At 42.2% G+C, this 12,306-nt stretch overlaps 1 pseudogene; it reads right to left on the minus strand.

The window, feature by feature from the left end:
• Positions 1–88: 88 nt before the first annotated feature.
• LOC131518285 (immunoglobulin heavy variable 3-74-like) lies at positions 89–2,892 on the minus strand (annotated as a pseudogene).
• Between the last annotated feature and the right edge of the window lie 9,414 nt (positions 2,893–12,306).

Raw genomic sequence — 12,306 nt, forward strand, 5'->3', positions numbered from 1 at the left:
CTGGTCAGTGAGCCATGAGAGATGTGTGTCAGAGCCATGATGTGCCTGTGGACCCCTGTGTCTCCTGCAGACCCCCGAAACGTGGATGTCAGCTCTGCAGCCTCATTACTGTATTTTCACACATGTGCCAGTTGGATTGTCTATAGTTGTTCAGCAGTGAGGAGGGTAATTATGGATTGTCGTCAGCAACAATCAGTCCCTTAACTTTCTCGGGGTTGATAATTTGACATTTGTGGCGACACCACAAGGAATGCAGCTATTATGGCTTAAATGGGACCAAAAACCACTCTGAGATATAACAGGGATTCATGAGTTTGCCTCACTGGCCGCATTCTTCTTGGAGGGGTGCACTGCCTGTGCTCCCACCAGTGCCTCGTCCAGTGCACCATGGAGGATCCCAGCTTATGTGGCAATGGCAGTTCCTGTTATTGTTGCATATCCCTCTGTGACTGCACTTCTCTGGGATACAGTCTTAATTCAGCTGAGTCACACTGCCAGTGCAGTAGGTGTCCTGACAGAGCTTTCCAGAAGCATAGGGGGTACCAGTTCTCACATGACCAATCTCGGTTGTTCCTGTGCTACTATGTGAATTCAGCCGCAAACACCAGAACCCTGATATCTCAGATGGATTGAATCCAACATTCTCTTGCAGCTGAGGGAGATGTGTGACAATCCTACACTGCAGCCTTCCACACGGCACGTCTGTGTGGGAACAGGGTTCAGGGTTGAATTCCCCAGGGTCTTGTGCAGTGTCCATATCGGCTGCTTTTTTGATTTATGGCATAGCAGACATCTTCACCTTTCCAGAATTTTGCAAAGATTTCTTGGCAGCGCATAGTGCGGTCAGTGCAGTTCCCATGATAGCAGCATCCCTCTTCAGTGCATGGGGTTCCGTCTTGCCTAAGGAAGTCATCAGGGTACGCCAAGGACACCCCACAACCCTGCCTTCATCCTGTCTGTGTCGAAACCATTGGCCCACCTGGCATCTCAGGGCTCTTATGTTTTATCTCAGGAGCTCTAACTGGGTTTGAATACACCAAATTGTATGAACTCAGTATGACAGTGATCTCACTGATCCTCTGGGAGAGCATCTCGCTATGCTGTGGTTGGAGCTGGTTATCCCAGAAGGGCAGTTGCATGAACACTAGGGCTTGGAGTTCATGGTGAAGAACAACAAGAAGCAGCGTCCATTTAGCTGCTCTCAGCAGAGGCTCCTATGCTAATGACCAGGGCAGTGCAACGGTGCCTGTCAGCTCTCCTGCCCCATGAAAATGCACTCCAAGAAGGTAACTGTCTCACCCGATGTGACTCAGGGATCCTCAAACTGTAGCACTGCCTGTGGGCCACAGGGCTGCTTCTCCCTTGGAGCACTGCTACGCCCACCAGACTCCACCCCAATGATGGCATGGACTTCTAAACCTTCAGTCTTTGAACTGCACATTTACAGAAGGTTGCCTTGTCTTGATTACCTTTATGTGTCATCTTGACTGCGTCATGGATGCCCAGTTTCCCCACTGTTTCTGTGGATGTCTGGTAACTATTCCAGAAGACACTGGCATTTCTATCCATGGTTTCTGTCTGCCTCGGCATCACCCACTCTGTTAAGGTTCTGAAGAAAATCTGATGCAGAGGGAGGAAGAATTCCCTCATTTTTACTTCCCATGTGCTTGTTTGAACTGGAACAGTGGTCTCCTCTGGCCCTTGTTCTGAGAGTTACATCATCAGCTTTCCACGTTGTGAGACTAGAGAGTAGTTCAGAATTAGATGAGAATTACACCTCTGGTTTTCCTGGGTCTCCAGCATGTGAGAGTGGTAGGTGGGGTTTATCAATGTATTCAATCATGTAAACCAATGTGCTTTGGGCCCTGTGCCTCGGGAGAATCCTAATAAATGGAGATGAATTATCTCTTCTTTAGAGGAATTGAATAAAGCTCTAGCTCATTTAAAGTCCTGCGTAGCAACAGCCAGGTGGGAAGTGTCATGTTGTTTTATTGGGACAATGGCTGGGTGAGGATAAGGAGGAGCTGTGGGATCCTGTGGTCCTGGCTGCACTGGGACTGCATCTGGGACCCCTGTAAATGTTCAGCTGTTGTGCCTCAGGATATCTGCAATTCACTCATATTGAGGGACAGGAGTAAGCAATGCAAAGAACTGTGTCTTTTGTGCACGTTAGTGTAGTTTTCCTATGACAACAAGTATCTAATTTAGACAGTTAATTGGTAAGCACAGAAACCTGTGTCCAGAGAGCCTCCCTGGGGAAACTGCTGTGTGGAGAGGAAGCCCCTGACCCTGACAGGAAACCTGCCTGTAACCTCCATCTGCACCTGCCTCTGGAAACACAAACCAGAATTGTGCATTTTGTGTGCCCCCCTGGTTGTGCTGATCCCCTCCTGCAGGGAGGTTTGTGTGTGGGCTTCCATTGGGGTCCCCTCTCTGTGTCTCTTGCACAGTAATATGTGGCCGTGTCCTCGGTCTTGAGGTTGTTCATCTGCAGATATAGCGTGTCCTTGGCATTGTCTCTGGAGATGGTGAATCGGCCCTTCACGGAGTCTGCATAGCTTGTGCTCCTTCCGTCATATCTAATATATGCGGCCCACTGCAGCCCCTTCCCTGAAGCCTGGCAGACTCAGTCCTTGCTGTTGCTACTGAAGGTGAATCCAGAGGCCACACAGGTGAGTCTCAGGGACCCTCCAGGCTTCACCAGGTCTCCCCCAGACTCCACCAGCTGCACGTCACACTGGACACCTGCAGACACCAGACATCTTGGTCAGGAATCTGTCACACATCCACTGGTTCTCACTCATACCCACTCACATACTCAGTGTCTCTAATTCACCATGACTTAACTTTCAAAAGAGCAACGAGGAAAATCCAGCCAAGCACAAACTCCATGGTGAGGTGTGTGTGTTCTGTGCTGATCACAGAATGGGAACACCTGGGACTCCTAGGGCTGGGGCTCCTCTCCCAGCTGCAGACTGCAGAGGGCACTACAGAGGGCTACAGAGAGGGCACTATTTGCATGTCCTCTGACATATATATCAAGATTCAGACTGGGGCGCCTGGGTGGCGCAGTCGGTTAAGCGTCCGACTTCAGCCAGGTCCCGATCTCGCGGTCCGTGAGTTCGAGCCCCGCGTCAGGCTCTGGGCTGAGGCTCGGAGCCTGGAGCCTGTTTCCGATTCTGTGTCTCCCTCTCTCTCTGCCCCTCCCCCGTTCATGCTCTGTCTCTCTCTGTCCCAAAAATAAATAAAAAACGTTGAAAAAAAAATTAAAAAAAAAAAAAAGATTCAGACTTAGATTTGATTCTGTAAAAGTGAACGACAGGGTTGGGGACGCATTTCTACATTAGTTTGTGTGGATGGTGCTGTGAAAATATGAATAATTTTAATTGGTGAGCACAGGTATATTTGCAGGCATGTGTGCAGTTTTACATGTCTTTCATCAACATTGGTCATTTTCGCTCTACAATTATTTTACATCCTTTTTGATATTAATCCCAAATACTTTTTTCTGTGAAATTTTCACTTCTGTAATTTTGTTATTTGTTTTGCATATATTTCCACGCTGGTGTGTAGAATCACAGGTGGTTTATTTTTTATTTATTTTTGTTCATTACATATCCTGCACTTCTCCTCATTTTTAAAAACTGGTTCTAATATTTTTTGTGGTATCTCTAGGCTTTTGTTATGTTTAAGATCATGTCATCTACAAACAGGCAATTTTTCTTCCTTCTCACTGTTTTAAATGTCTTTTATTTCTTTTTATTGCCAAAGTTTGAGTAATTCTTTCAGTTGTAGGAGAAGAATGCTTTTCCCTTCTTCTGGGGTTTCACATGGTGTAAGGATTCAATTGCCATAAGACTGATCTAAAGGGGAGGATAAATTTCATTTTGCAAGTGCATGGCCTTCCTAATGATATGACACCCAGAGAATGTACAAAGCAGGTGGCACTTGTGACTTTCAGACAACAAAACATTCGATTTGGCAAGAGTTAAGGCAAAGGTGTGGGTTTGGGGGTATTTAATTAGTCAACAAGTAACTAGGTTTGTTTTCACAGCCTTCTTGTCCCTGTGTTCCTTATTCTGGTGCTAAGGATAGTTCTTCCCTCCTGGAACAGGTAAGGGAGTTTTCCCAGGGGAGATTTATTTCGTGCTGTCAAGGGACAAAGGATGGTCTGAGTGTCCTTGGACTGGCTGTTTCTCACATGACTTTCATCCAAATCAGCAATGTGACACGTTGATATGGTTTGAGGCAGCATGTTTATTCTTCACGTTATCATGTTGAATACTTACGTTAGGGGTGATCATCATTGTCTGATCTTGATGTAGAAGGAATGGTTTTCGTATTTTTCTGTTCAATATGCTGTCAGATGTCGGCTTTCATAGTGGACATGATCATCTGGAGGTAATTTTCTTCTTTTTTTTCTTTCATTACCATGTTTGTTTTTTATTTTTTTAAATTTATATCCAAATTAGTTAGCAAATAGTGCAACAATGATTTCAGGAGTTGATTCCTTAGTGCCCCTTACCCATTTAGCCCATTCCTCCTCCCACAACCTCTCCAGCAACCTTCAATTTGTTCTCCACATTTATGAGTCTCTTCTGTTTTGTCCCCCTCCCTGTTTTTATATTATTTTTGTTTTCCTTCCCTTATGTTCATCTGTTTTGTCTCTGAAAGACCTTATATGAGTAAAGCCATATGATTTTGTCTTTCTCTGACTGACTCATTTCACTTAGCATGATACCCTCCCGTTCCATCCACATAGTTGCAAATGGCAAGATTTCATTCATTTTGATTGCCGAGTCATACTCCATTGTATTGATATACCACATCTTCTTTATCCATGATGGATTTTTTTGTTTTTTTCTTTTGAGTGTTGAGTTTGATAAGTTCTTTATATATTTTGAATACTAACTCTTTATCTGATATGTCATTTTCAAATATCTTCCCCCGTTTGTCAGTTGCCTTTAGTTTTGTTGATGATTTCCTTGCTGTGTAGAACCTGTTTATCTTGATGAGATCCCAATAGTTCATTTTTGCTGTTGTTTCCCATGCCTCTGGGGACAATGTTTAGTAAGAAGTTGCCCTGGTCAAGGTCAAAGACGTTGGTGCCTGTGTCCTCCTCTAGGATTTTTATGGTTTCCTGTCTCACATTTAGGTCTTTCATCCATTTTGAATTTATTTTTGTGTGTATTGTACAAAGTGGTCCAGTTTCATTACAATTCCATGTTGCTGTCCAGTTTTCTCAACACCACTTGTTGAAGGGACTCTCATTTTTCCATTTGATACTCTTTCTTGCTTTGTCGAAGATTAGTTGACCATATAGTTATGGGTCGGTTTCTGGGTTTTACATTCTGTTATGTTAATCTATGTGTGTATTTTTATGCAGGTACTATACTGTCTTGCTGACTATAGCATTGTAATATAGCTTGAAATCCAGAATTGTGATGCCTCCAGTTTTTTTCTTTTTCATGATTGCTTTGCGGATTCAGGGTCTTTTGTGGTTCCATGATAATTTTATTTTTGAAATGTTTTTATTTATTTTTGGGAGAGAGAGAGCATGAGCATGGGAGGGGCAGAGAGAGAGGGAGACACAGAATCTGAAGCAGACTCCAGGCTCTGAGCTGTCAGCACAGAGCCCAATGTGGAGCTCGAACTCACGGACTGTGAGATCATGACCTGAGCCGAAGTCAGACGCTTAACCAACTGAGCCACCCAGGGGCCTCAACCAGTATAAGTTTAGAATTATTGGTTCTAGCTCTGTGAAAAATTCTGGGATTAGTTGAGAGGGATATTTGCTTTGAATTACTTGCATTGAATGTCTAGATTGCTTTGGGTAGTATAAACATTTTAAAAATGTTTTTTTCTGAGAGAAAATTGGAGGAGGGGCAGAGGAAGAGGGAAGGAGAATCCCAAGCATTTTCTGTGGTGTCAGTACAGGAACCAATGTGTGGTTCGATCTCAGGAACCATGAGTTCAAGACATGTGCCCAAATCAAGAGTCATGGCTTTAACCCATGGAGCATGTAAGCACACCAATTATACTCTTAAGTATAGAGAACAAACTGATGGTTACCAGAGGGAAGGTGAATGGAGGGTTTGGGGAAGTAGATGATGGGGATGAAGGGGTGCACTCATAATGAGCACTGGGTGTTGTATGGGAATTTTGAATCACCATATGTTACACATGAATCTAATATTGCATTGCATGTTAACTAACTTGAATTTGAATAAAAAAATCAATGTATTTTAAGTGTCTACAAATGGCCTTGTTGGCATACAGCCCACTAGGAATCATTTATTCCAAAAACTATACTGACAAAAGGAACAGCTAGAATTTTGAGCTAAGGTATGTTCCTTTCCTTCCCCACCCCACCTCAGCAAATGGAGAATCCAGTGCAAGTACCTGGGACTATAGGCGTGTGCCACTGAGTCTGGCTGCAACCCCACGCCAGATTGTTGTAGCCAATACACAGGGTTCCCGGTGCCCAGCTCCTGTTCAGAGGACTCTTTTCCAGAGGGACAGAATGTCAGTGACCCCAAGCTGTTTGCTGTTGATGCCAAGCCCCTGCAGGTGCCACCGAGATGTGGGACTCATTGTATGCAGCCCCACTTCCAGGATGGAGGCTTTGCCCTGGGCACAGTCCACTAGGGATGCTGGGAGCCTGGTCGCCCCAGACCTGACTTATATGGCAGGAGTCTCATGACACCAGGACAAGCAAGCCACAAGGAAATGAAGGTGCCACCCACCCCTAAACTGATCCCTTATTTTGTCCCCACCTGCAGCTTCAGAGTTTTGCTCAGGGCAGGGGGGACCTGGAGCAATCCACTAAACCAAGGTGAAAATCTGTTCTGGTACAACCGAGTTCATTTCCAGCTGAGTGTGAGGAAGGTCTGGGCCTCATGTTGTGGGAGAGTCAGGTGCAGGAGACAAATGGCTTCAGTGGAGGATTCCTAACCTACTCCTGCTCACCAGCAGGAGAGAGCAAGAGCCAGGGACAGTGGAGGGAACAGCTGCTGTCAGAACACATTTGAGATTCTGTTCTCAGCAACTCTCCATTCAGAGGAGTCCGAGGTGTTGAGGTTCAGTCTGTGGAGACTCCATACTTCAGAGCGTTGTTGAACATAGGACAACATTCAACATGCAGCAGAGGAATTTATCATGTGGGGGTGGGTCAGAAAGTGATAAAGTCTAACCAAACACTGTCACCTAGGCTGTCACATCTAGGCTGGCTGTGTGAATGTCTCAGGCCACACCACCTCTGTAGTCTTTGAGACTACTTTCATTCCCTCACATCATGTCTTTGAGGTTATCCTAGTTTCAGGTCTGCATCAATAGTGTCACATTTCTGTGGAAAAGCATCCCATTGATGGAAGTTTTATACTTGGTTTATTCCTTTATATTTAGAACGACTTTTGACTTATTCTTAGCTTCTAACACTAAGAAAGATACTATACATATGTACACACCATTTATTTTCAGAGCATGGGATTTCATTCTGGAGAAAATTCTCGGGAGTGGTATTTCCAGGTTACATGTTAAGTCATCCACGTATAATTTCATGAGTAACAGCCAATGATTTTCCAGATCTGGTGTTCATTTTTTATTCCTGCCTGCAGTGTTTGAGGCCCCCAGAGTGCTGCATGCTCACCTGGATGGTGTTGCCAGTGTTCCCTTCATACCTGAGCCCTCAGGGTGTGTGCATAAGGCATCTATTGCATTCTTGATTAGAATTTCCTTGCCAATCGATGGTGTGAAGAGACTTTTCCTGTCCTTACTAATGTGTCTACAACCTCTAGGACGGGATGTTTACTACGCAAGGCTGTGCTTGTTTTATAGAGGGTTGTTTCCTTTCTTCCTATTGACTGTTGAGGGTTCTTAGCATATTCACGATGCAGGTCCTTGGTGGTTATGCAGTTTGTGAATATTGTCTCTTCCTATGTAACTTGTCTTACTGCTATTTCCTCATTGGCAGAAAAAAACATCCGATTTTCACAAAATGTAATTATACCATTTCTTCTTATGGGTCTTGTGTTCTGAGCTTTAATTTTGGTTTTCAGGATGATTAATTGTGACTAATATCTATTTTGTAATGTTTATACTTGAGAGAGAGACAGAAGGTGAGTGGTGGAGAGGCAGAGAGAGGGGAGACACAGAATCTGAAGGAGGCTCCAGGCTCTGAGCCATCAGCAGAGAGCCTGACAGGATGCTCAATCTCTTGAACTGTGACATCACGACCTGAGCTGAAGTAGATGCTTACAGCGACTGAATCACCCAGGCACCTGACTTATTTCCTGACTTACAATGTAAAAGTCTTTTTTTCTGGTTTCTCTCAATGTTGAATTGTTCCCTAAGTGGTCTCTGGTGACTTAGTGTTTTGTTGTTTAAGTTTATGGACTCCAGTAACTCAGTTTCATGGCATGGTTTTTTGATAACTATATGGTCAATTCTGTTGTCATGCTGTAATTGAACTTCAAATTTCATAAGAGATTCTGTGTGTGTCTCTTTGGACAGATTGCTCATCACATATGATAGATGTGCTCCTGGGGTCAAAAAACGCGTTTACCTTTCCAGGTGTTGGGCTTTCTCTATGTCTCAGGAGCCATCGAGCTCTGTGCACACAACCTAGTTCTTGACACAGGATTTTCCCTTCACAATTCTATGTAAAACCCTGAAAATTCATATTATGCATTGTCACTGTCAGACACTTCATGAATAGAACACACTGCAATGTTATATCATTTCCTGAAACTATTTCCTAAAGTTATTTTACTCTTGCATTTTTGGGGGTATGATTTTTCTTTCTCCTTCAAAGGGGAGTTCATATCTGCATTTGTGGAATTCTTCCAGCCTTCTCATCCCCTAATGCTTTTCCAACATGCTGTACAGTGTTTCACTAAGTGCATCTTTAAGTTTATTTGTACTCTGCCACATTCGGTGATAGGAGTGTAAGACAGGCTGAAACATATAGCTGGGTTTTTGTTTTTTTTTTTTTTTTTGTTCGGTTCCCATGTAAGTGATCTGTCATATTGAATGTTTATAGAAAAGATAGCCCCTCACTTTCATACACCACTAACAGGGGACATGGTCCTTTTTAAAAGAAAAGGCAAAGGAAGACAAGGGAGCTGAGACACAAGGTTGGGGAAAGAAACTTACAGGCTGGCAGGAAGGGTCATCTCTCCAGACTTTCTAGTTCTGCAGATGTGGGTCCCTGCTGAAGCCCAACTTGGGTTCTTGTGCAGGTGTCTGGACAAGCGGCCCATGAGATATGGGCACATAGGATTTGGAAAGGGTTGTTGTAGTTTGAGTTCCAGCCCGCCTGGCACTGCTGTGAAAATTCATGCATATGTTAACTTACGTCCACGACCAGCTAGGGATAAAATGGGTAAATTCAGGAAGTTAGGCTCACTACCTTAGATTCCATGTTCATGAAAATTTGTGACAACATTTCTCCCTTCCTTTTTTTTTACTACTTTAATTATTAAATTTGTGTTTAAATTTTGGTTAGTTAACATATTGGGTGATATTAATTTCATTAGCAGAATTTACTGATTCATCACTTACATTAACACCCAGTACCCATCACAACGCATGGCCTACTTAAACCCCCTCACCCATTATCCCATCCCCCACACACCTGGCCTCTAGCAACCCTTAGTTTGTTCTCTAACATTAGAGTCTTTTATGCTTTTCTTGCTCTTTTTTCCCTTCGCCTATGTTCCTCTGTTGTGTTTCTTAAAATCCCCATATGAGGAAATCATATGATATTTGTCTTTCTTTGACTGACTTACTTCGCTTAGCATGATACCCTCTAGCTACAGCAACATCTTTCCAAATGGCAAGATTTCATTCTTATTTCTGACTGAGTAATATTCTAGTCTATACATATAGCACATTCATCACTCGGTGGACTTTTGGTCTCTTTCCTCACTTTGGCTCTCATTGGTAATGCTGCTGTAAACATTGGGGCGCATGTACCTCCTCAAATCAGAATTTTTGTATTCTTTGGGTGAATACCTCATAGATCAATTGCTGGAGTGTAAGGTCGTTTCATTTTTAAGATTTTGTACTGTTTTCTGGAATGGCCACACTATGCATTTTCACCAAGAGTATAAAAGTGTTTTCTTTTCTCCTCAGCCTCATCAATATGTCTTGTTTCCTAGTTGTTAGTTTTAGACTTTCTGACAGTTTGAGGTTGTTTCTCATTGTGGTTTTCATTTGTATTTCCCTGATGATGAGTGATGTTGAGCATCTTTTTGTGTGTCGGTTAGCCATCTGGATGCTTTGTTTGGAAAAGTGTCTAGTCATGTCTTCTGCCCATTTCTTCACTGGATTAGTTGTATTTTTGGTGTTGAGTTTGATACATTATTTATAGATTTTGGATAGTAAGCCTTTATGAGATTTGTCATTTGCAAATACCTTTCTCAATTCTGTAGGTTGCCTTTTAGTATAGTTGTTTGTTTCTTTAGCGCAGAAGCTTTTTATTTTGATGGAGCCCCAGTTTTGAATGTTTGCTATTGTTTCCTTTGCCTTCTGAGATGCGTCTACTAAGAAGTGGCGATGTCCAGTGTCAAAGAATTTGCTGTCTGAGTTCTCCTCTAGGATTTTGATGGTCTCTTGTCTCACATTTAGGTATTTCACCCATTTTGAATTTATTTTTGTGTATGGGGTAAGAAAGTGACTCGGTTTCATTCTTCTGCATCTTCTGGTCCGGTGTGCCCAACACCATTTGTTGACAAAATTGTCTTTTTTCCATTACATACTCTTTCCTGTTTCAGCCAAGATGAGGGGACCATACATTTGTGAGTCCATATCTGGGTTTACCTTTCTGTTCTATTGACCTGTGTGTCTCTTTTGTGCTTGTAGCATACTGTCTTGATGACTACAGCTTTGTAATATAGCATGAAGTCTTCAATCACGAAGTCTCCTGTTTCTTTGTGTAGCATAGACATGTCAATAATATTTGCTCCTTCAATCCTTAACATTGACTGTGTTTCCATTTCTTTCTGTCATCCTCAGTTTCGTTCATCATGTTATATAGTTTTCAGAGTATAGATCTTTGAACTCTTTAGGTATCCTATTATTTTTCGTACAATATTAAACGGGATGGATTTCTTTTTCTTTTTTTTTTTGATTTGTCTTTCTGTTTCTTCACGATTGCTGTATAGAAATGCAATAGAATTCTGTATGTTGATTTTTTATCTTGTGACTTTGCTGAATTGGTGTATCAGTTCTTGCAATGTTTTGGTGGAGTCTTGGGTTTTCTATGTAGAGTGTCATGTCATCTGTGAAGAGTGGAAGTTTGACTTCTTCCTTTCCAATTTGAATGTCCTTGTTTCTTTTTGTTGTCTCTTTGTGTGGATAAAGCTTCCAGGAATAAGTTAGGTAGAATTATGAGAGTGGGCATTCTTGTGTTCGTGACATTAGAGGAAATTTGTTTTCCCAGTGAGGATATTAGCTGTGGGGTTTTCATATATGGACTTTAGGGTGTCGAGGTATTTTTCCTCTATCCATTGTTGAGGGTTTTTATCAAGAAAGGATGTTTTATTTGTCAAAAGTTATTATTATTTTTGCCTCGATTGAGAGGGTCATATAGTTGTTATCCTTTCTCTTATTACTGTGATGTATTACAGTGATTTATTTGTGAATATTGAACCACCCTTACAGCCAAGGAGTAAATCCCACCCTATCATGGTAAGTGATATTTAAATGTATTGTTGGATTCGATTGGAAAGTATTTTCTTGAGAATTGTTGCATCCATGCTCATTAGGGCTAATGGCCTGTAAGTCTCGTTTTTAGTGGGGTTTAATCTGGTTTGGAACCATGGTCATACTGACCTTATAGAATGAGTTTGAAAGTTTTCCTTCCGTTTCTATTATTTGGAATAGTTTGAGAAGACTAGAATATTCTATGCTACTTAAATAGAATATTTACACTCTAATTATCCGGTAGAATTCACCTGTGAAGCCATGAAGCCCTCGACTTTGTGTGTCAGTAGGTTTTTGATTACTGATTCAATTTATTTTCTCCTTTCAGTCTGTTCAGGTTTCCTGTTTCTTCACATTTAAGTTTAGTTAGTTTATATCATTCTGGTAATTTATCCATGTCTTTCAGATTGACCAATTTTTTGGCATATAAATTCCAAAATATTTTTTTATAATTGTATTTCTCTGGTGTTAGTTGTGATCTCTCCTCTCAAATTTGTGATTATATTTACTTAGTCCTGGAGGAAGATGGCAGTGTAGGAGGACGTTGGGCTCACTGGGTCCTGCTGATCACTTAGATTCCACTCACATCTGCCTAATTTA

Source organism: Neofelis nebulosa, chromosome 7 (genome assembly GCF_028018385.1).
Source record: "Neofelis nebulosa isolate mNeoNeb1 chromosome 7, mNeoNeb1.pri, whole genome shotgun sequence".
Taxonomy (NCBI): domain Eukaryota; kingdom Metazoa; phylum Chordata; class Mammalia; order Carnivora; family Felidae; genus Neofelis; species Neofelis nebulosa.